The sequence below is a fragment of the Diceros bicornis genome, chromosome 5, assembly GCF_020826845.1.
Source record: "Diceros bicornis minor isolate mBicDic1 chromosome 5, mDicBic1.mat.cur, whole genome shotgun sequence".
Lineage (NCBI taxonomy): Eukaryota > Metazoa > Chordata > Mammalia > Perissodactyla > Rhinocerotidae > Diceros > Diceros bicornis.
Genome location: NC_080744.1, coordinates 91,031,369 through 91,057,001, shown reverse-complemented (window position 1 = coordinate 91,057,001; position 25,633 = coordinate 91,031,369).

Here is a 25,633-nt window from a genome sequence, read left to right as displayed (position 1 = left end):
ACCAGAGTTTGTAGCTAAAGTTCTTCTCAGCCTACTTCCTGTCTATAGAGAGTCAGATCCCCAAAAGCCTCTCATCATTTTTAACTTTTCCTGTCCCTTATAGTCCAGGATGGTAATGCTTCCATCAATATAATTATATTTCTAAACTTTGTAGGTTTTCTCTGAATCATGTCAGTGTTTAGACATGTCAGTGTTTGGAGACAAAAGCCACACCCTCAAATATGCCTAGGACAAATCAGACTCTGCGCTGCTGTGATAAAGTGCCCTTAAGATTCTGAGACATCTTTTGTCTAGCTGAGTCGACAAAGCACCACGTTAAATCTTTCTGAAGCCTTAACAAAAGACTTACACCTGTGTTCTCGATTGGCTCTTGACCCTAAGGACACCCTTCAGTGAAGGAGCCCTGGATTTGACCCTTGCCCTGAGGCATTTCTTACTTTAAGAATCTTTCTCTGACTGGGGAAGCTGAGAATGAGAAACAGTTCTGTTTTCCACACTAGCAAGTTAAGGTTTCAATGTTTTTTCTCTAGATTTTACTCAAAAATTGAACAGTTCATTCTTTAGTTCCTCTGCCTCCCTCACAGCTAGAAAAAAGGCAGTTGGTACTTTCAACATTCAGCCTAGAAGTCTCCTCAGTTCAATGCACATATTTGTTGATTAAATTTTCTGTATTCCAAGGTGCCACAGGTGATAGTGCTGCCAAATGTTTTGCCACAACCTAACATGAATTGCTTTTCCTCCACCTTCCATTTACAATTTTTTCATTGTCATTCCAGCTTCTGGAAACAAGCCTCTTATTACACTTCAAGCACCTATTCTCCATTCAACGTCACTATCACATATACTAGATATTTTTATGGCAGTGCTGCATTTCCAGAACTACATTCAGCTAGTGTATGGGCTGGCTCACTTTCCTGCTCAGCCCTCAAGCTCCTTTCTATGACCCCTCTCTCTCTTTGTGGATAGGCTGGACTTCCTCACAGCATGGTGGTTTCAGAACAGCCAAACTTTTTACATAATAGCTGTTTCCAAGAGGGAGCATTCCTGAAGTGAGGGTAAAAGCTTCTTAACTGTTTGGCTCCATCTTGAAAGTTACCCAGAATGACTTCTGCTCTACTCTATTAGGAAAGCAAGCCACAGGTCCATCCCAGATTCAAGTGGAGAGAATGACTCAAAAGCAACCAATATAATAGATTACATGCAGATTATCACAGTTTCCCTCCAGAATCTTCCTTTTTCTCTGTAATAGGAGCAGCTGGCCTATCTTCTCTCTCTTCAGTTGGCCAGGTCTACTATAACATTCAACGTGCTCCACCGTGTGCTAGCTACTGCCTTGATTAGGAAAAAATTCTTTATCTTCCCTTAGGTAATCCTCTGTTATATGGGCTACAAAATCTTCTACAATGTGGTTTAAAGGTCCTATAGAGATGTTACTGAATCAGTTCTCTAATTTTCTTAATTGCAGCTCAGTTGTTTTACTCTCCTGTCCCCAGGTCTTATAAGTCCATGGGAGCCGGTCTTAGTTGATTTGAGCAAAAGAAAATTAGCTGTTTTCAAAATTCCTATATGTCTAATTTATCTTTATATCTTTTAATCAACTTCTTTGAAGTATATTTTCTGTGCAATAAAATTTATGTTTACGAATATGTACGTGGAATTAACCACCAACACAATTAAGGTAAAGAACATCTCCACCACTTTTTCACAAAAGGTTCCCCCGTGCTCTCTTCCAGTTCCCCTCCCCTCACAATTCCAAGCCCCAGGTAACTATTGATCTTTTATATCCCCGATAGATTAATTCTGCCTGTAATAGAATTTCATATAATTTCACATCCTCTGTGGTGTGTGGAGTCTTTGACAGCATAATCATTTGAGATTCATCCATGCATTGGTAGGTAGTTCCTTTTTATTGTCAAGTTGCATTCCATTGTAGGAATATACCACAACTGGTTTATCTATGCACCTGTTGATATGCATTTAAGTTGTTTCCTTTCTTTGGCTATTGTGAACAAAGTTGCTATGAATATTCATGTACAAGTCTTTTTATGATTACGTTTTCATTTCCCTTGGGTAAATACCAAGAAGTTGAAGAATTGCAGAGTTGTATGGTAGGTGTTGTTTAAATTTCTAGATATAAAATAAAACCTGCCAAACTGTTTTCCAAGGAGATTATAACATTTACATTTCCACCAGCAATGTTTGAGAGTTAGAGTTGCTCCACATTCTTGCCGACGATTTGTGTGGTCAGTCTTTAATTTTAGCGATGCTAGTGGGTGTGTAGTGGTAAACCATTATAGTTTTAATTGGCATGTTTATAATGATTAATGATGCTGAGCATCTTTAATAGTGTACATATGAACTATTTGTATATCTTCTTTAGTGAAGTGTCTGTTCAAACTTTTTGCCCATTTGTTATTTTTTTGTCTTTATATTATTGAATTCTAAGAGGTTTTTTCTGTATTTTCAATAAAAGGCCTTTGTCAGATACAGATATTACAAATATCTTTTTTCTCATTCTATGGCTTAATTTTTTCTAATTGGCATCTTTTAAAGAAAAAAAGGTTTTAGTTCCGATGAGGCGTAATTTATCAATTCTGTTTATTCTTCATCTTCATTGATTTCTAGCTAGAAAAGTTTTGTTGTGTCTAAAGTTTACAAAGATTTTCTTTTATATTTTTTCCTGTAAATTTTATAATTTAGCTTTTACTTTTAGGTCCATGATTCATTTTGTGTGTGTGTTTACACTTGTGTGTGTATGTAGGGTTTGAAGAATTCTTTTTTTTTTTCTGTTTGGATAGCCAATTTTTCTCATACTATTTTTTGAAAAGATTTCCTATTTCCCACTTGCCTGGTCAGCTTTGTCAAAAATCAGCTGGCCATTTATATGTAGATGTATACCTGTACTCTCTCTTCTCCACTGATCCATGTGTCCGTTTATACCAATGCCACACTGTTATAGATGGTTTCATATAGATGGCATCACAGTTGTGCTTTTTGTACTTAGTCTGACAAGCTCAGCATTCGATTAGAGTATTTAGACTATTTATATTCAATGTAATTATTGGTAAAACAAGATTTTACTTTATTATACCATCATTTGTTTTCTTACTGTCCCATTTATAATTTATTCTTTTTATCCTCTTTTACTTAATTCTTTTGGATTAACTGAGTATATTTTCATATTCCAACTCATCTCCACTTTTGGCTTATAAGATTTACCTAAATTTTTGCTTAATTTTTTAGTGGTCTTTTATAGTTTAAAATATTCATCTTTAAGTTATGACATCCTGCCTTCAAATAACATTATACCATTTCCTATATAATTTATGAAACTTATCACAGCTTGTTTCTATTTTCCCCACCTGTTCTTTGTGCTATTGTTATCATACATTTTATTTCTATAAATGTTATGAGCTTCAAAATACACAGTTATTATTTTTACTTTAAATGCTAAGATATTGTTTAAAGAATTTTTGAAAACAAGAAAATTGTCTTTAATATTACTCATATACTTATCATTTCTATCACTCTATTATTTTGTGTACATCCATGTTTTCATGTGGCATAATTATTCTTCTGTGTGAAGAAACTGTTTAAACATTTCTTGCAGTGAAGGCTTGCTGGCAATGCATTCTCTCAGCTTTCGTTTGACAGAAAAAGTCATCATTTCATCTTCATTTTTGAAGGCTATTTTTGCTGTCTATAGAATTTTGTCTTCACAGATTTTTTTTTCTTTCAACAATTTCAGGATGCTGGTGCTTTGTCTTCTGGCTTGCTTTGTTTATGGCAAGATGTCTATGTTAACTTTTATTTTTGTTTCTCTGTATAAAATATTCTTTTTTTCCTCTGGATGCTTCTAAGATTTTCTCTTTATCACTGATTTTCAGAAATTCAATAATGATATGCTTTGGTGTAGCCTTCTTTGGCTTTTCCTTCCTTGGAATTTGGCAAGTTTTTTGTATTAATGAATATACAGTTTTCACAAATTTGAAAAATTTCTTCATTTTTCTCCCTAATTTTTCTTTCCATTCTACTCTTTTTTCTGAGACCCCAATTGAATATGTAGGGTTTGATAGTGTCTGCAGGTCACTGTAGCTGTGCTCAATTTATATGTGTCTCTTCCCTCTCTGCGTGTCAGTTTTATTTCTCTTGTTCTGTTTTCAGATTTTCCTCTTCAGTTTTTAACCTCTTGTTAATCTCATCCAGCTAGTGTTTAATTTTAGATGTTTTTAAACTCTAGAGGGCTGGCCCCGTGGCTTAGCGGTTAAGTGCGCACACTCTGCTGCTGGCAGCCGAGGTCCGGATCCCGGGCGTGCACCAACGCACCACTTCTCCAGCCATGCTGAGGCCGCGTCCCACATACAGCAACTAGAAGGATGTGCAGCTATGACATACAGCTATCTACTGGGGTTTTGGGGGAAAAAAATAAATAAATAAAATTAACCTCCAGAAATTTTTTAAAGATATTATTCATTTCTTTTTTGATTATGCACAAATTCTCCTTTCAATCTTTACGCATTTTTAATAATATTTTTAAAGTACTTATTTCCTAATTCAATTATCTGTTATATCTGAGTCTGTTTCTACTGACTGATCTTTCTTCTGGTCATGCATCACATTTTGCTACCTCTTCACTTAGCTGGTGATTTTTGATTGTTGAGTGTTTGGATTTTGTTGTCTACCTTTGAAGAGTGTTGCAGTTTGTTTTGTCAAGCAGTTAAGTTACTTGTGGATCAGCTTGGTATGCATTTTTTGGTGTGCATTTAGATTAGCCTTTACTCTAGGACTAGTTTAGCCCTACTACAGAGTTACTAATCTACTGGGATCTCTACTGAAAGTCTTCAGAATTCAACAGTCTCTCACTCTGGCTGTTAGGAACTTGAATGTTTCCCAGCCCTGTGAGAACTCTGGGAATTGTTCAGCTTATTGTTCCCTGAAAATTATTCCTTTCTGGTTTCATGAAATATTATCCTGTGCTTATAGAGATTAGTATTTGGCCAAGGACTCAAGTGGACCCCTGCAGATTTCTGCAGCCCTCCCTCTGAGGAGTTCTCTCCTCTCTGATTCTCTGCCCTCACAAATTCCCACTGTATCAGTCTTTCTAATATCCTTTCTCTGTCTTCTCTCATCAGCAGAATGTCCAGACTCTGATTGGATTCCTTCTTCTTGTGCTATGGTCCAGAAATTGATTCCAGGCAGAAAGCTGGGATGATGATATAGACCAGCATCTTTATTTCCTTCCCTCAGGGATCACAGTCCTGTATTATCTGTTGTTCGATGTCTGAAAAATTTGTTTTGCATATTTTAGCCTATTCTCTAGTTGCACGTATAGGGAGAGCAAATGTTATACAAGGAACTCCATCATGGGTGGAAGCAGAAACCTGCCCATTTATTTATGTACTTTCTTATTTCCTCATTTATTTTTTACAGTGTAACATTTTGATTCCTTTCTCATTTCCTTTTGCATATATTTTTTAGATATATTTTTCGTGGTTACCATGAACATACATTTAACCATTAACATACTAAATTCATAACAATTTGTTTTAATTAATGCCAACTTAGTTTCAATAGTATGCACCAACTCTTCTCCTATACAGCTCCACTCTCATGTTGTTTTTGTGACAAATTACGTCTTTAAACACAGTGTGCCCCTTTACATAGATTCATATTGTTTTATGCATTTGTCTTTTAAATCATGTAGTAAACATAAAGAGGTATTAGAAACTAAAAACACAATAATTCTGGATTTTAAAGTTACCTATGTAGTTATTTTTACCAGGATTTTTCATTTCTTTATATGGCTTTGAGTTACTATATAATGTCTTTTCATTTCAGCTGGAGGACTCCATTTAGCATTGCTTATAGAGTAGATCTAATTAGGGCCACAAAGGGGCCCTAGTTTTACGTCTCAGCTTGTCTAAGCTAAGGGATGCCCAGATAGCTGGCAAAACATTATTTGTGGGAGTTTGTTTATCTTGGAATGTCTTCATTTCTCCTTCAGTTTTGAAGGATAGTTTGACCAGATATAGAACTCTTCATCAACAATTTTTTTTTCCTCTTTCAGCTTTTAAAAAATGTCATCCCTCTCTCTTCTGGTATCCATAGTTTCTAATGAGAAATATGCTGTTAATCTTGTTGAGGATCTCTTGTACATGATGGATCTCTCTCTTCTTCTTGCTGACTCAAAGATTTTATTTTTGTCCTTGCCTTTTGAAAATGTGATTATAATGTGTTTTGATGTGTATCTGTTTGTTTTTTTCCTCCTTGCAGGTCATTGAGATTATTGAATTGTGGACTTATTCCTTTTATAAAATTTCAAAAGGTTTTGGTTATTATTTCTTCAAATGCTCTCTCTTCTCCTTTCTCTCTCTCATCTCCTTCTGGGATTTTCATTACACATATGTTGGTACGTTGAACAGTATTCCACACATCTTTTAGGCTTTGTTCTTTTTTCTTCATTCTTTTTTGCTTCTGATCCTCATACAAAATAATTTCACAATTGTCTTATCTTCACGTTCTCTGATTCTTTCTTCTGCCTGCTCAAATCTGTTATTAAATCTATGTAAGTAAATGTTCTCCAGAGAAATAGAAACAGTAAGATATATAGATGTAGATATAGATAAATAAGAGAAGATATATTATAGGAATTGGCTCCCATGATTGTGGACACCGTGAAGTCCCAAAATCTGCCAATCTGCAAGCTGAAGAACCAGAAAGCCAGTGGTCTAATTCAGTCCTATTTCAAAGGATTGAAAATGGGTGAGGGCAACAGTGTAAGTCCTGCTCCCAATTCAAAGGCCTGAGAACCAGGAGCACTGATGTCCAAGGGAAGGAAAAGATGGATGCCCCAACTCAAGCCAAGAAAACAAATTTGCCCTTCATCCACATTCTTGTTCTATGCATGCCCTAAATGAATTGGAAGATGCCTACCTGCATTTGTGAAGGCCTTCTTCTTGACTCAGTCTACTGATTCAAATGCTAATCTCTTCGAGAAACACCCTCACAGACCCAGAAATAATGTTTTTCTAGCTATATGAGCATCCCTGGGCCCAGTCAAACTGACACATAAAGTTAACCATTACAGATATCCTTAGTGAGTTTTTCATTTCAGTTATTAAACCTTCAGCTCCAGGATTTCTATTTGGTTCTTTTTTTATAATTTCTATCTCTTCATTTATATTTTCTCTTTGTTCATACATAATTCTTCTGGTTTTCTTTAGCTCTTTGTCCATAGGTTCCTTTAGCAATTTGAGCATATTTAAGACATTTGATTTAATTTCTTCCTCTAGAAAGTCGAATGTCTGTGTTTTCTCAGAGACAGTTTCTGTAAATTTCTTCTGTGAAAGACACATTTTCTTGTTTCTTTGACTGCATGATCATTTTTTGTTGAAAAGTGGACATTTTGAATATTATAATGAGGTAACTCCGGAAATTATATTCTTCCCCCTCTGGGTTTGTTTTGGTTGCTTGCTGTAGACTGTGGCTGTTTATTTAGTGACTTTGCTGAACAAATCTCGTGAAGTATATTTTCTTTGTGACATGTGGTCTCTGAAGTCTCTATTCCTTTAGCTTGTGTTCAGCTAGTGTTCCGACATACATTTCCTTGAATGTAAAAGTTCCACCCCCCAAAAAAAGTGGAAAGAATAGAGAAATGAAGAAGAAACACAGAATAATCATAAGAATAATAGTAGTAATAAACCTCTCCTAGTCTTCACAGATTGGCTGTTTGCTGGGGCACTCCATCAACACTTGGCCAGACCATTTACTACTCTGCCTTGGCCTTCACTTCCTGCTTGCTCTGAGCCTCAAGATCAGCCTGAGGTGAAAGCCTAGAGTCTTCTCAGGTCATTTTTGAGCCTGCATCCTGCCCTGGGCATATGGTTGGCTCTCTAAGTTTTCTAGTATACATAAGCGCTTTTGAGTGACCTGATTTCCCAAAGAGTCTGTTTTCCAAGTTTTTGTTCCTAGACGTTGGGTGCTGTATTGTTTGCCTCAACTGTAATCTTTTGACTCAGGTGACTAGTTTGTTTATTTGCTTTGCAATGTTTTCCAGGAACGCCTGCTGCTTTTCCGCCCTGAGTGACTTCTGGGTTAGGTGAAATGAAGGCAAGTGACTTGTGTCAGTTTTTCAGGCAGCCCCCAGGCAGATTAGAACAGACAAATACAATTCCTTGCAAATAAGATCTGTTCTGTTCGTTCCGGAATCAGCGACCAGGATTCTACACAGAAAAAGTGAACTACTGTCTTCAAGACTACTGCCAAGTTGGGCAGGGCATAGGATAAGGGCAAGTAGAAATCAGACATAACTTTCTTACCATTTTTAAGTTGTCTTTTTGCTGATTCAGCAATCACTTTGTTGCTGTAAACCTTTTACAGTAGTTCCTTCCTATTCAGTAGGGGATATGTTCCAAGACCCCCAGTAGATGCTTGAAATCACAGATAGTACCAAACTCTATATATACTATGTGTTTTCATATACATAAAATATCTGAGATGTGACAGAAAAACTAGCATGAATTTCTTTTTTCTTCTTCACTATTTCATGGTTAGAAGAGTCATTCTTACCATAGGTCTTGGCAACCTCAGTATACAATTTTTGTTCTTTCTTTATTAAGTCAAGAACTTTCACCTTTTCACGTAAAGGAAGCACTTTAAGGCTTCTCTTTGGCATATCTGAATTGCTAGCATCACTACTGTTGTGCTTTGGGGCCATTATCAAGTAAAATAAGGGTGACTTGAACACAAGCACCACGATACTAGGACAGTCAACTCGATAACCAAGATAGCTAAGTGACTAACAGGAGAGTAACATATACAGCGTGGATATGCTGGACAAAGGGATGATTCACATCTTGGGCAGGACAGAGCGGAATGGCCGATTTCATCATGCTACTCAGAACTGTGTGCAATTTAAAACTTATCAGTTGTTCATTTCTGGAATTTTCCATTTAATATTTTCAGACTGTGGTTGACTGCTGGCAACTGAAACCACAGAAAACAAAACCACGGATTAAGGGAATTAGGAGGGTTACTGTATTGTTTTCTGAAGTTCTGACAAAGTTGATTCTGACAATTTTGCTTGATTTTCCTATATTTCTGTTGAGAAAATGGGCTCTTGGAGCTGCGTACTCCCCCATGTTTGCTGACATCACTTCTATTTTTATTTATTTACTTATTTATTTATTTATTTATTTTCTAAAATGTCACTAGTAAACATCAAGAAAGAAACAGAGACGTAATAGGAAAGGAATCCTCTGCTGCACTGCTGTTCTACTCATGGGATTCACTTTGAAATGGGAATCAACATGGAGTTTTACTAACTCAATGGCGAAAGGCAGGTGGAGGTGTCCTGAAGAGATTCGTAGCCCTGCCATCACTATCTCTGGTTCCTTTTAGAGACCTCCATTCTAACTGAAATGATTCCGTATTTTCATAGTCAGTGTGATAATCTTAGCAGCAGAAGGAAGACTAAAAAATAATTTTGTCCCTGCAATGTAGTAATGTCTCCAATTAATTTGTTTGCATTAGCAAACAATTAATTTTGGCAGCCTATGTTCATTATTCATTCATTCAACAAATATATAATAAGCTCCTAGTACATATAATACATGGTTCAAGTATACATTAGTTTATACATTAGTGGCATAGATCAATAAAAAAAAAAAACTCTGACCTTGGGGAGCCTACATTTTCATGGTAGAAGAATAGGGGAAAAAAAGCAATAAACATAATAAAGGCATATATTTTATGGTATATTTGTTAAAAAAAACAATTGGAGTAGGGTAAAAACATTTGGGTATTGATCACATAAAATGAGACTAGTCCGAAATGAGATGTACAATAAGTACAAACTATACATTGGATTTTGAAGACTAAGTACGAACACAGAATGTAAAGTCAATATTTTTTATTAATTTCCTATCTGGATATATTGCATTAAATAAAATATATTGTTGAAATTAATTTTATCTATTTCTTTTTACTTTCTTTAATGTGGCTATTAGAAACTTTTAAATTACATACTTAGCTCACATTATATTTCTATTGGATGGCACTGAACTAAACTCATAGTACGTTTTGACACTGAGTGAACAGCATCTAAAATATGTGCAAAATTGTAAGTACACATGGCATAGCAAACACTGTTGGTGCTCCCTCCAGGTCTCCTTTGATGCCCTTTCTCACATCTGTGAATTTATCTCCACCTTCTGTGTACTTTGCTTCTAATGGCCTGTACCTACAATTCTCTTCAGATAAATGCCTTTTGGCTACCATGGCCACCTCCTCCTGCATGCCTGAAAGCCTACTTCCCTCCCTGGCAGCTAATAGCCCACTGTTACAGGCTTGAGAAAACCTAGCTCCTGTGCTTTGAGTTTTGACAAAGTGTGAGGTATAAACTACACTCCAAAGTTCCCCACAGGATCAGGCTGAGGTTAGACTTTGCCTGAAATTACACCCTTGACTAACTGCTTCCCTTGCTCTGTTCTGCCCGCCCAAGTCTTTTACCAGTTTATCTTGGGAGCACAACCTTGAGAAATCACTTGTCAGTGAATCCTTGTCTCAGGCTCTGCTTCTGGGGAGCCTAACCAAAGACACATGGTGATTTTCTTTAAGTGGTAGTTGAACAGATTTTAGTAAGAAGGCTGTGATTCCTGATGAGCCACATTCTCTAATACGCTGCAGAGAGTATTTTGCTTAGAGACATGGAGTCTACAGAAATCTACAAATGCAGTCTTAATCAATATTTCTGTTCTCAAATGAGAGACAAGTAGGGAGCGCACACACACTGAAGGATAGTGTCTAACTGTGGAAAGCCTTTTCTTTGGCTACTGAGTAAAGCAACTTTCCTCCAAAGACCAAATTGATCTGAAAGTCCTCTAACTTAGAGAAGTTATTTGCATTGTTCTCCTCCAAAAGTCATGTGTAGACATGTGCAAGGCATTCATGGCGTGAAATGGGACACCTTTGACTAATAAAATAAGTGCACCAGGATTTGCCAGGACTATTTGTCAGATTAAATCTGGGTCAATTCCCAACCTCAACTCTGACAAAAACAAAACAAAGCAACAAAACCACAACAATAACAAGTAAAGTCAAAACAATGTAATAAACTATGCTAAAGTAGGTACAATAAAAATGGAAAGTATGGAAAAAGAATAGAACTTTAGTAAAGAACCTGTGAGGCAAAAAACATAACAAATAATAAAAATTCATTTCTTTGCCCATGTTAAAAATAAGAATGCGATTTGAAATAAAGTTCAAACTTTTTATTTGCACTTAAGGCTGTTCTGTTGTCTTAGTACAAGAAGTGAGCAATGTATTCCTGTTTGGTGTAAATGTATATTTTCCATAAGAAATAGCTCCCCATCCTATTAATACGTCTCCTTTCTCCAATTTTCTCACTGACTCATTCCCCACTTTGCAATTATGATTACATCAGGGCACCACAGATGTTGGTTAAAAAAAAATACTGAGGGGCAAATGAGGCAAAATATCAGTAATATCAGGAAATGTTTGGAAAGTTGCTTCCTTTAATACACAAAGCTGACACATGAAGAGATAAGGGAAGGCTGAATTTGTTCTGGCTTACAGAAACCCAAGGTGTGGTGTGGGGACCAAAGGAGCAGGCAAATATGTTTGCCTGAAAATGAAAAAGGCGTTTTTTATAACAGCAAATATTTCCCTTCGGTTGAGAGCAAATCGATGTCCCTCTTCTCGGAAGTAGTGTTGGTTGTAGAGAAAAATGAGACCCTCTGATGCCATCCTCTGCCATTCCTCATCTCTGCAGTGACACATTATCCAGGAGGAACGTTTCTAACAGATGGAGATGTGTTTGTATGGGGTGAGAGGCTGTGACTGAGGGCAGGCAGATGAAGGAGGTCAACTACACTGATAGTTGGGAAAAATATACCCCGTGGAGAAACGGGGAGGTTTCCCATGGGAAAAAATAAATTTTATTCATGAGGAGGTAGTAAATGCGTCAATTTACACAATATAGTTAACAATGCCATTACACAGATAAATTTATTTAAAATAAGAAAAAATTAAGATGCTCAAAGCAGCTTCCTTCATATTTGTAAACCACCAGAAATAATTTTACTGGCTTACTTGCAACAGCATTGCTCTCTCTGTTCTTTCCTCAGGAATTTGCCATGATGGCAAAATTGACTTTGATTATTCTTATATACTAAACCTCAGTGATTTTGTCAGTGATGTAATCTATACCCATGCACAGACTTTTAAATACGGTGAAGGATAAGGAAGAACATCTACTTTTATTTCTAATGCTCAATAAGAAATACTTCTCTGTTCAAGTTGCTTCAGTAGAACTAAAAGCAATATCCAGGAATGTGCTTCTTAAAACCAATGAGTATTTGAACACTGATATTCAAAGGCGACTTTGGCACAATCCTAATGACAGAATCAGCTGTTCTTTATTATTTTTATCTACTCAGCTGGTTAACCTTGTGTGCATATATCTACCACAAGATTTCTAAATCCTTGTGTATTGTGCTAAAAATGGCATGGGTATAAAGTAGATGCATAGAGGTAACACTGGTAATATTAACACCAACTACAGCAATAAATCAGCTACTCAATATAAGCAAATTTTCAACATACCTAAAGTTCAGTTCATTTTCAGTATCCAAATTTGTAATTTTAATAATTTATTTAGACATATTTTGAAAATGCAGATATCTCTTCCATTTACCCATCGGCAAAAGAACTCAATGGAATTTCACTTTTACGTCATTATTCAGAATTATTTTTATATATCTTAATTAACGTGATGTTCTAGAAGATACTGAGGGCTGGAGGGTTGTTTGCCTCTAGACTGAAATGTCCAGAACTGCTGTGCATTTTTGTTTTATAAATTCTCTCTCTCTCTCTGTCTCTTATTTCTGTCTCTCCCATTTATTACCCACTGTGGATTAGGATATCAGATAATTGAGAGCAAAGATTACATTTTAGAGACAGATAGACATATAAAGCCGTTAAAATTCTTGTTTCTCTACTGATTACCTTTGTGATGCTGAAAAATATACTCTCTAAACCTCAGTTTCTTCATTATAACGTGGACATAATAATTATACTTACACTGTGGAGTTTGTGGAAAGAGGAAATAAGGTGTTGTATGTAAGTTCTCACAAAGTGGTAGCTTTCTTTACAATGCTTGTTGTTGTCATTATTATTATTGATGTTGTTGTTATTGTAAAGCTCCTATGAAGGAGGGTCTAAGAACAATGGAAAGAGTAACGTATTAGTACATCAGAGCATGCACGAACTCAGGACCTCTCCTTTGGCTGTTCAGAGTCACCTTATTCTTGGTTCTTAGATTTGGTCTATGTTTCAATTAGTGGATGCACCTAGAAAGTGATCTCTGGATAAATGAGTTGTTTCTGTACTATGTAAAGGACATTAGGTTCCGATATTTTGAAGACCACTCATGGCTCTTCGAGCCAAGAAGTGAGGCACTATCTCAAATACGATGCAGCCTTAGAAAGAGATATTTTAATGCATGAGTAAAAAATGGCCTATGTCAAGTGCCTTGACAATTCTTTCATTTATTTAGTTAACACATACTTATTGAATATTAGTCTGCCCTCCCATTGGGCAGGCAATATCCCTGTCTTCTGGGAACTACGAACCAGAGGAGTAGAGTGTATTTTTATGAAGCTGGTTTGTGCTCATGTTTTCTTGTTCAAGGAGCTGTACTAGATAAGGAGTGCAGAGATGAGGAAGCAAGAATTTTCTTAAGACATACACTATATCTTATGGGTTTTAAATATATTCTCACAGATCCAGGAGGAGCTGGACACATGGCAAGAACTTAAATTTTCACTCATTTGGAGAGAGTCTCGTAAAGTATTACGAAGTTTCTGTGAAGAAATAGTGTGCTAATCACTGTGCTGGAAAATGTCTAACTTCTGGTTTCTGTCACAAGTTTGACAAAATGAGCCACCTAATAAAGATATGAAATTTATTTTCCTCGTCTATGAATTAGACATAATTATACCTGAATTTAGGTTAGAGATGGGAAAGATATTTCCACTCTTCCACCAGAATGTAAGCCTATGAGGGCATGGATTTTTGCATTTTGCTTACTGCTTCATCCCCAGCACCCAGAATAGTGCCTGACACCTAGAAATTGTCCAATAAATATTTGTTGAATGAGTGGATGACTTAAAAATATGAAGTGGTTAGGCAAATTCCAAATATTTACATTATTGATAAAGTACTATTCATGTTACATATGAAATTAATCTTTAAAGGTCTATATGAAATTGAACACTTGAATACAATTAATTCAATTCACTCACATCTGAGGGCACATGGTCCAGGTACTCTGAAAGGCGATATGGATACAAAAGGGAACAAGATAGATAATCTCTACCTGCGTGACAGTTATATCATAATACAGCTTACCAAATATTTCCATTTTTCCAGTAGAGAGAAGTTCTCATGAAGAAAATCCCACAAGTTATTGCATCGAACATTTTGAGGTGGATCAAGAAGCAAACAGCATTGAAATTGCACAGCTTCCAAAGTTATCATCGAAACAGAGGGCATCCGAGAAGGAGCAGCCATGATTTTCTAATGTCTTCATTTTATAGATGAAGCAACCAAGGCCCTAGAGACAAGGATTTTGTTGAGATTCCTTTGTTGGGACCATCTTTCCACCTCTTCTCAGCCTAGCAAGCCCCCATTCATTCTTCGAGGCACAGATCAGAAGACCCTTTGAGAAACCATTCTTAACTCCTCTAGGCTGAGTTGGTTACTAAGCCTGCACTTAATTCTTACCTCTATTATAGCAATCAGAACAATCACTCAAAATTTTCCTGAATGTAAGAATCACCTGGGGCACTTATTAAAAACCCTAATCCAGGGCCCTGTCTCAGTACAAGTGAATCAGAGTTTCTGATTCTCCATATGCATCACCTGAGAGTCTGTGTTTTAAGCAAGAATCTAAGGGGACTGTCATGAGATGTGGAAAGCATTGAATTAAACCAGTGTCCAGTTAGAATGCTTGTGGCTGAAAATAAATGAAAGTTTAGTTTAGGCTAGCCTAAGCAATAAAGTCATTTTAGCTCACATTACGTGAAGTGGAAATGCAGAGCAAGAGGGCTTCAGTTTGATTCAAACAGGTGCTTATGTCATCCAAGACAGTTTTCTTCCCTCCCTCTGCTCTGCTGTAACAGCTTTAACATCATCCTTAGGCTGGTTTCCCTTATGGGTATTAAATGGTCTCTCAAGACCAAGAGTTCTTTTTTTTTCTCAGAAAACTCCAGAAAGTTACTACTAGTGTTTCAACACCCTAAATTGGCTTAGACCCACAACTCTATCCCTGAACATATCAATAAAAGCAGAGCAATGGGGATAAGATTATCGTAACTGGCTAAGAATAATCAGCTACAGGGACTCATCCATAAAATACTTCAGGAATCTGTAAATAGATATATTTGTGTACGTCATCTGGTCTCCTCCACTAGAACGTTTTTAACAGAGGTCAAGAATCGTGTTGTATTTGTTGTTGCTTCTGTAACACCTAGCACAGAAGGTACTCAGGGTTTGCTGAATGGATGTTGTATGAATCACATAGTTTGGTGGGGGCTGAACCGGTAGACCCACGTGTTTGGACTCCCATATCGTGGCTCTCACACATGCACTGCGATAGAGGGAAGTTGCTTTAAGCAGGCTTCTTATTTGTGATACAAGGGAAGTAGGAAGAGGGAAATGGTATTCAGGACAAGCCTCCTGGTTCAGCTAGTCCCGCATTGAGCCTGGCAATACAAGTGATAAAATAACTTCCTTGCCTAAAAAGTTCAGGAGTGAGAAACACTGAGATATCAGGATGCTTTTCTGTCCCTCTTCCTTCTTCTGATTCTGCCTTTGTAACAGACTTTATAATCACATATCCGTTAATCCGAGCACTTTTTAAGAGGTAATCATAATAACTCGCCTAGATCTAATGTTGTAGAGAAACACTTTATGGCCCTCGGATACATTTTCATCCAAGTTATTAAAGTCCAATTACATCATGTTTTCTTCCAAGGAATGCCAAGTACTTGAGGGACAATATTGCAGTCACTTTCACTTGTCTCTTGGAAATAATTACACAGATACAGCCTTGATATTGCAGATAAAGCCCTCTGCTCTTTCTCCCCAAAGAGAGGGAAAAATGTACTTGTTTGCCTAGATTACACAATAGAATTAGATAGGGAAAATTGGGATCAGAATGCAAATTCTCTATTTTCCGTTAGCTAATACACATAGCCTTCCTTAATGAAAATATCAGATCTGTATATTGTGCTTTTGATGAACAAAAAGCTACCATGTTGAGTGGTCAAGAAAATTTCAAGGAAATATAACTTAAGATTTTCTAGATATAATTTCTGGGCTATATCATGACTCATATCGCAAATGCCAGCCTTAAACCAAGAAGCCTGTCGGAAATCATAATGAGAGATATAATGATACTAGCATTTACTATTTATTAGTATCAATTATATTTTGGGCAGATTCAAGGCATTTTTATAAGACTGACAACAACCCCTGTAAGGTAGGCTTTATTCTTCTCTTTAGGGACCCGAAGCTCGGATTTTATTATTATGTGGAAGGTCATACAGCTAGGTAGTAAGGGGTGACACCCAGAATTCAAATCGAGTATATCTATGTCCAAAGCTCAGGACCTCCCTGCTACCCTGTGCTGCCCTGGAGTACTTGAACTGAGAGTTCAGCAGAACTCTGTTTTGTTGAATTTGAACAAGTCCCTTAGTATCTCATTGAGTGAAATTCTTCAAATGAAGACAACATCCTCCCCTCCAATTTCTATAGGTGGCTGACCTCATGCAACTCCTCTAGAAGAGAAGCATTCCTAGAATGAGGGGCAAGCCCTTGTTATCAACTGGATCCAAATAAAGTGTGTAATCATTGTCACGAGATCATCGGCATGTGTCTTAGGACCCTGCCTACCTATTTCTTCAGTCAGAATAAATCCTCAGAAATCTTATGGAAAGTTTCTCCAACGCAAAAGACAAGTCAGCTTACTTCTTTGCTGGGTTGAAGTACTTTCACTGTTGTTGAAAGGCCAAGCCACTTCTAAACAGCAGCAATTTCTGCTACAGTTGTTGCTAATAAAGCAGGACCTCAGTGTGCACAGAACAGGAAGCTCCATAAAGCCCAAGACTTAAGATGCACTTAATGTCAGCGGAAAATCCACTGAGAATGAGCAAAGAGATCACGGAGTTGGCTTTGTTTCATCGAGCCTCTCCATCTTGCCAAAACTTTCAGATAACAGAGCATGCATATCTAAATTTAAAAGTTTTTTATGATAATTTAATAAAATGGGGATGAAGTAAGCAAATAACTGTTCAGAGGTAACATTTAATTTCCAAGAGTGCCCTGGGAGACATAGCATGGAGTGAAGCCATTACAATTACTTGGAAATTCATTGTCAGAGACATTAAACTAATTCAGGCTACAGGAAAGTACCCCACAGTATCATGAAGCAGGTGTAAGTGGTTTTGGTCAGAAAATAAATATTGGAGCAATAGCATACAGGACTGGGGTTGAAGATTAGCAATTCCAAACCAAAGGCAAAATATTCAGCCAATTGTCTCCCAGCTCAGAAACTTATAGCATCAAAGTGCAGGGCTGGAAAGAGATTTGAGATGCCCTCAAGGGCAATCAGCTCCCTCTAGGTAAGAATATATTTCAGCCATACTGAACTGATGGATGTTGATATGTTTTTAATTTCAAGTTTCACTTTTTATTTAGCTTCTAGCTCCCTATGTGGTCTGCTCTCCTGCTTCAAATAAGAAAAATATTTCTTTTATTGACCGGACATGTTTAGAATGGGATTTAAAAATGACTCCTCCCCATTTTAACAATATTGTAACAGAGGAAATGGCAGATTACAGCCCCAGCTCACATTCAGCGCTGCTTCCCTCACTTGTCATTCTGCCCTTCTTCCCTTGTGCATCATTGCTACGTAAGTTCTTCTCACCAGCTGACTGTAGACAATTTCTTTCAGGTTAAGCCATTATGTCTTATTCAATGTCATATCTCTACTCTCCAACCCACTGAATACATATATTCAGTAATTCAGGTTAAATACATTTTATTAAACGTTTTTCACCTATACAATCATTTTTATCCCCCCTCCAATGGGAAGAAAGTACTCCAGAAAAATAGTTATTATGGAAATGAGAAAAATCAAGAAATTAGCTTTACATTCTTTTTTTTTTGTGTGAGGGAGATCAGCCCTGAGCTAACATCCGTGCTAATCCTCCTCTTTTTTTGCTGAGGAAGACTGGCTCTGAGCTAACGTCTATTTCCAATCCTCCTCTTTTTTTCCCCAAAGCCCCCCAGCAAATAGTTGTACGTCATAGTTGCACATCCTTCTAGTTGCTGTATGTGGGACACGGCCTCAGCATGGCAGGAGAAGCAGTGCCTCGGTGCGCGCCCGGGATCCGAACCCGGGCAGCCAGTAGCGGAGCACGCGCACTTAACTGCTAAGCCACCGGGCTGGCCCAAGCTTTACATTCTTGTTGAATTTTTTTACCTGGCTTCTTGGGCTGAATACTGATGCAGTTGTACAAAGTGTATAAATATATAAATTTTTTGTATACACACACACAGGCACTGTAAGAAACTAGTATAAAGGGTCACCTTGATTTAAAACAGCATTCCTGAGCCTGTTCTCCTTCTCAGCATTTATGTTTCTAAATAAAGCTATCTCTATTAAAAATTAGAGATAGTAGCCTCTATGGGTCTTTTGTAAACCTCAACAGAAGAAAATTAAATTGGCTACTGTTTTTTAAAAAAAGTTTCATGGTGAGATAGCTCTCTGGAAAGTAAATGGAATATGGACCAGCTTGTTCTCATCTTGAAAACTTGGATGACTCTTTTAGAGATTTTCTGCAAAGTAATTAAAGTCCAATTAATTGGAAAAATACACACAATGGGCATTCTGAATATTATATCTCCACCAGCAGCAACTTTTATTACCTTAAATGAGTGGATAAGATATGTTGCAAGTCTAAATTCTGAGCTCCTGAACAAATATCTCAGAAAATATACTCTTGCACTCTGTTGGCTACAAAATAAACTCCTCTCCAGTGGAGAAATGTCTCTCCTCCTTTGGGGGTCCATTACAGTACAGTCAGTTTGGGCAGCATGCTGGTATCCCTTTCATATCTAATGGCTATACACACAAAATTATGCTGTGAATACGATAATTTTAAATGGACAGGAGAAGTTAACCACTGACAGGAATCCAAGGGGAATATTTCTGTCACATAAAGAATTTCCATAATTTATATGTTCTCTAAATGGATTTTCACTTCCTAACCATACATAAATTAAGCTGTTGGTTGCACAAATTCCTCCATTTTTTCCATTTATACTCTATTTGTAAATAATGCTAGCTGCAGTTATAATTTCATATTCTCAATGAATTAACACAATAAATATTTCTTTTTCATCCATTCCCAGTACCATATAGATAGTGTGAGGGTGGGCCTCTGCTCCATGCAACAATTCAGGGACTCAGGCTCCTACTCTGTGATGGCTCTTCTTCAATACACAGTTCAGAGTTGCTCTGGCATAATCCAGCAGCCAGATGGGAGAGAGGGAGTGCATGGGGAAGGCACACTTATGTATAACTTCTGTCACTCACTTCTAAACAAGAAATTACTTCCACTCACTATCCATTGGCAAGAACTGCTCACATGGTCTCTCTTACGTGCAAGAGGGTCAGAAAATGTAGTTTATCTGCCCTTACAGGAAGAGGGAATTGTTTTGGTAGGCATCTAGCCAGCCTCTGCAATGTTTTCTAGGCTTTATGTCTGTTTTCTTTCTCTATTCCTAGCTCTCCTTCCTTTACCAAAAAGATCTACCATGAGAAGCTGATAATCCAAATTTTATTTTTTAGGACTTCCATTCTTTCCCCTTATAAAGGTAATACGGATTTATTTTCAGATTCAACAAACATCATTCTGAATCTACTACATGGCAGGCATGATACAAGAAATTGCCATCTACATTAGGCCATTTAATATAGAAGCAAGCACTTAATCTGAGTTTTAAAATGAGAAATCTGAGGCCCAGGAATCAGCTAAGCATACAGAAGAAGTAGTTTGTAAAGTCAGCATTCTTATTTGCCCCTGTGATGGACTGACTTATACAGCTAACTGAGCTGATTTTTTTAGAAGCAAGCATTTTATGTGTTTTTTCTTTTTTTGGTATATGATTGTTTTCTTAATTCCTTTCTTTTATTTATTTATTTTATTTTTTGTGTGTGTGAGGAAGATTAGCCCTGAGCTAACATCTGTTACCAATCCTTCTCTTTTTGCTAAGGAAGATTGGCCCTGGGCTAACATCCATGCCCATCTTCCTCTACTTTATATGGGACGCCACCACAGCATGGCTTGAGAAGCAGTGTCTTGGTCCGTGCTTGGGATCTGAAACTGCGAACCCCGGGCCACTGAAGCAGAGTGCGTGAACTTAACTGCTATGCCACCGGGCTGGCCCCCTTTATTCCTTTCTTGGAATTTTCCTGGAAAATCCCACACTCTCTTTGTCCCTAATCATGCCTGTTATGAATAAGACTAGTGCTAACAATATATTTGTATCAAGAAAAAGTGTGCTGTTTGTAAAAGAATTAGAAATAACAATATAGAGCCAGTGGTATCAATTTTTAAAGCTCTTACAAAAGCCCAGAATCCCCACAAATTTTCCATTAAAACTGATTTTCTTGGGGAAATAATTTAGTTAAGCAATTTATCTTTCTACCTTTTTGGGATTCATTTTGCTTTTCTCTAATATGTATCATTTCTAGAGCCTGACATTCTGTTATTTTCATCACAAATGTATAGTATTTCAGCTGCATTATTGTTACATATATATTTCTAGCTAGCCTAGGAAACTGGTAGCAATGCAAAACATTGCTATCCTGGAAAAATTGGCCACACATTTCACATGACTACCAAAAGCATTTCTTGCAGTAGTTCTTAAAAAAAATGGGTACTATCTCTGTGGCTCTGTTTTTTAATCTTTTTTGTCACTTCCTTTGTCAACTGATTCTTACCCCATACTAGAGAGTTTAAGCTAATTTGCTACCTTCTTTAGATTATTATTTGTGTAGATCACGGCTTAGCCCTTCCTTACGTTGCTTCATTACCTCTTGTATTTTGGGGCCACCAACCCCCATTCCACACAAAGCTTAGTTCCCTGTCTCATTCCTACCACATGAAACCAGGGCTCACATCTGGCCCTTTCTTTCTTTTGCATTCCCATTCTTCACAGGACCTAGTCCAGGTTCTGGAATCTTGACTCTATGTGATCTTGGTCAGACTGGGCTAATTTCTCAGGACTGTTTTTTCCTGTGTCTTTGCAATTTAGAGTCATGCCTGTATACCAACCAAAGCCTTACTTTGCAGAATGGTTGTTAAGACCAAATGAAGTTTTGTATATCAGGCATCTCTCTTCTAATGTTGAGTAGCGAGTTGACGCTCCACAAATGTGACCTCCCTGTATTAGTTATCTATTGCTACATAACAAATTATAACAAACTTAGTGCCTTAAACCAATACAGATTTATTATCTTACAGTTTCTGTGGATCAGACTGTGGGTATGGCTTCACTGGGGCCTCTGTTTCAAGGTCTCTAAAAGGCTACAATTAAGGTGTTGGTCAGGGCTGGAATCTCATCTAATGGCACAACTGAGGAAGGACTCGTTTCCAAGTTGATGTGCTTGTTGGCAGAATTTGTTTCTTCGAGTGTTTTTTGATCGGTGGCCTCATTTCCTAGATGGCTGTTAGAGAGAGGCTGCCCTCAATTCCTTGCCTCCTCAGGATGGCAGTTTGCCTTATCAAAGCTAGCATGGGAGACAGTCAATGGAGAGAATCTGCTGACAATATGGAAGTTACAATCTTTTGTAACCAATCACTGAGGGGAAATCCCATCACCTTTGCTATATTCTATTACTTAGAAGAAAGTCACTAGGTTAGCCCATCCTCAAAGAAAGGGGATTACACGAGCATAAATATCCAGAGGTAGAGATCATTAGGGGTCATCTTAGAAGCTGCCTGACACTTCCCAATTATATTTTTCCCTAAATTATAGTAAAAGATATGTATATTGAGATTCTACTATGTCTTGGCCGATATATTGAGTATTTAGTATGTAAAGAGATACGAAATATGTTTCTCTGTCATTAAAGAATTCACAGTCCAGAGGTTTATATTAGTTTTTCTATTAAGCCATTTTTACAATAGGAGCAGAGATACTGAGAGTTGGCTTTACACACATGTGTAAAGGCTCTTTCTGTGTAATTTAATAATCAGATACTGGGAACCCATGAGAAAAAAAAAAATTCAGTAAGTCAATCAATTATAAAATCATAGACTCCAGGCCTGGAGGAGACAGTCTATCAGCCTATCAACCGATTAATCAATATCGATTGTGTGCTTTCTGTTTTCAAAGCCTTTGCCAGCTGCTGAAGTCCAGAGTCTGAAGGGGGAAAAAAGCTACAACAGTTGAAAAGGAGCTTGATAAATTGAAGCTGAGAATTAATTTAGCCTTCAATTACTTTGACATATAGACAAATGTTGAAGCAGGTTCCTTAGGGGCAGGAGAAATTGAAGGAGAAGATACTTCAGGGAGAGATGGAAAAGAACAGAAACTTGAATGAATGCAGGGAAGAGAGGGCACGGCCAGGAGGCCTCAGGGACTCAGTGACTCTAATTACGGAAGTTGGCCGTGCATTTTGTTATCTCTGTGATACAATGTATGGAAATGAGAGACAGGCATGCACAGTTAGACTCTGGAGCGCTGTGGGAGTAGGAAATATGATTAGACCACATACAGATCATTTAAGTTCAGAAGAAGGTTAGTGGGCGAGGGACTAGGTTCATTCAGAGATGCATAATGGAACAAATATGAATCAAAACAGCTAGCAAGAAAAAATTGGCTACAGGATTCTTTTTTTCTTTCTTACTTTTTTGTTTGTTTTCAATTGCAGCTATATAGAGATAATAAGATCAGGATTTAGAAAAGCAAGTTTAATAATGTATTTTCTGTACACGACTTTCTTAAACAGTATTGAAAGCTAAACGTACGTTGAAGTATTAAGAGGGAATAAAAAGAAATATTCATTGTTTACAAGTTTAGGGGGTTTATTAATAGTGTTGAGCTCAAAGTTTCCTTATTCTGGTTTACATAAAATTCAAAAAAAGTGTGAACAACATCATTAGTATTGGATTGTAAATGATTCTTATGGGTCAAAATCATGCATTAGGCTTTCAAGTAAAGGTGGCAGACTCATCCCAGGTATTTATTTTTTGTCCATTCCAAAACCTATTAAAATGACAGCAAATATTTAATAGTAACAGAAATTAAAACCCGCAATTCTCTTCCTAGGTATATGCCTAACAGAAATGCGTACATACATTCACAGAAATACACGTAATAGTAAGTTCATAACAGCATTGTTCATAATAATACAAAACTGGACACTATCCAAATGCCCGGCAGAAAGTATAGATAAAACAGGTAATAGTCGCATGTTGATACTATATACAGCAATGAAAACAAAGAAAGGACCAATGCACGTAACGTGCGTGACTCTCCGAACATAAAGATGAATGAAAGAAGCCAGACACAAAACTATATATACTGTAGGAACTTGCTCTTATAAAGCACTCAAACAGGCACATCTAATATTGCACTAGAGGTCGGGACGGTAGATGTCATTGGGAGGGGAGTTAGGGACAGGAAAGGCACAGAAAGTGGGTTTCTGAGATTGATAAGTATCTACTTCTTGATCTGGGAGCTGGTTATACAAGTGCACACGTTCTAAAAATTAATCAAGTTATATCCTTATAATATGTGAACTGTTCTGTATGTATATGCTTCAATAAAAAACTGGATATGTGAACAAATGAATGAACAAGTACATAATTGACCGCAGGGCTGAAAAGCTGGGAGGGGTGCCATCAGCCCACATGATCAATATAGAGATTGTAAAAGATGTAAAGCTGATGAGAAGAGCTTGAAAAATGATAAAATACAATGAAAATTGTGGACACGCGCAAGTGAAGAAGAGAATCTCTTAAAAAGTGATTTCTTTTCATTAGAGTTCAGAATAATTTCAAGATGATAGGCGGTGGTGTCACAAAATCAGAACCTGAGGGCTGGAGAAAATGTACTCCTGCTACCAAGACTGATGAATACAGATTCTTATTTACAAATACACAAAAATTGTTAAGAATCCCCAAACATGTGGGGCAGTCCACCCCTGGGAAAGAAAGCATTGAACCAAACACAAAAAATTCAAACTCAGGAGAAAAAATAGTTAAAATTTAAAAAAGGAAACTTACTGTAGCAAAGTCCTGTTAAGATACTCGGGGACATTACTGGCAACATGCCATCTTTCAGGTAGGGGAATTTTCTTCTATTATGTCTTCAAATATTTTCTCCTCTCTTCTCTGTTCTCTCCTGTGGAAATCATATTTAGAGCTTTTTGAAGTTTTTAAGACATCTCTATGTCTGCTACAGTGCTTCCACCTCAGGAGTTGCACTGGAACAAGATTGGATCTGTTTTGTTGTGAGTGTGGGCTCATCAACCTTTAAAGGTAACCTTTTAAAGGTAACCTTTAGCAGGCAGGTTGCTTTTTATACACCTCAGTATCTTTATTTTTAAAGCAAAATATAACATCTACTTCATGGGATTGTAATATGAATTAAGGGAAATAATGTAATAAAGTCTTCATTATAACGCATGGCCAAACAACAAACATAAAACCACCTTACCACCAAAATATTTAGCTTTGTGCATGGTAAATACCAGGATTAAAAATATAGTTTATTCTAGTCTCCTCTGATTTTTTTATAGGTCACAGATTTTTATTTCACCTAGCAATCAGTTGCTTTTGACCATTATAAGCCTAATAAATACAATGAAGTTAAACCTTACATGGACATTATGCTCTAAAGCCAGCTTGCAAGGTGACTGATTGGAATAGTTAAACTTATCCTTGGAAAGCCTTTTAACGACTTATAAAATATAGAAGGGTATACATCATGTCTGAATACAACTTTGTGAGCAACTTTTCTTTAATCATTTTCTTTTTGACCCTCATTTAATTCTTCAAGTTCTTCCATGATGAAGAAGCAAACAAATCCATTTGCCTGGAAATAGATGTTTCACTTTTTCGGTGGCTGGGAAAACTTTAAAGTCATAAGTCTGTTCTCGGTGACCACTGACCATTTCAGACTTGACTGTTTCCATGACTTGAGGTAGAGCAGGATGGCAGACAGCATTTTAGTTCTTTTATCTCTCTTTTCTCTCTCTTTTCTGACTATTTATAATTGAATTTAATTAAATGTATATTGATTGTGACTCCTTTATTGGTTAAATCTTTCAATATTGTTCAAGTGAAATTCAGTGCCCTAATCCCCAAGTGCCATCTTGGTTTTAAGGCTGGGCCGCCAATAAGCAATCTAATCCACAATTTTGCATGTGGAGGACGAGTTTCATTCCCATACAAAACTCACTCCAGGAGCTTGGAGTCAAGATGGCGGCGTAGGCAGACTCTGAACTCACCTCCTCCCATGGACACAGCCA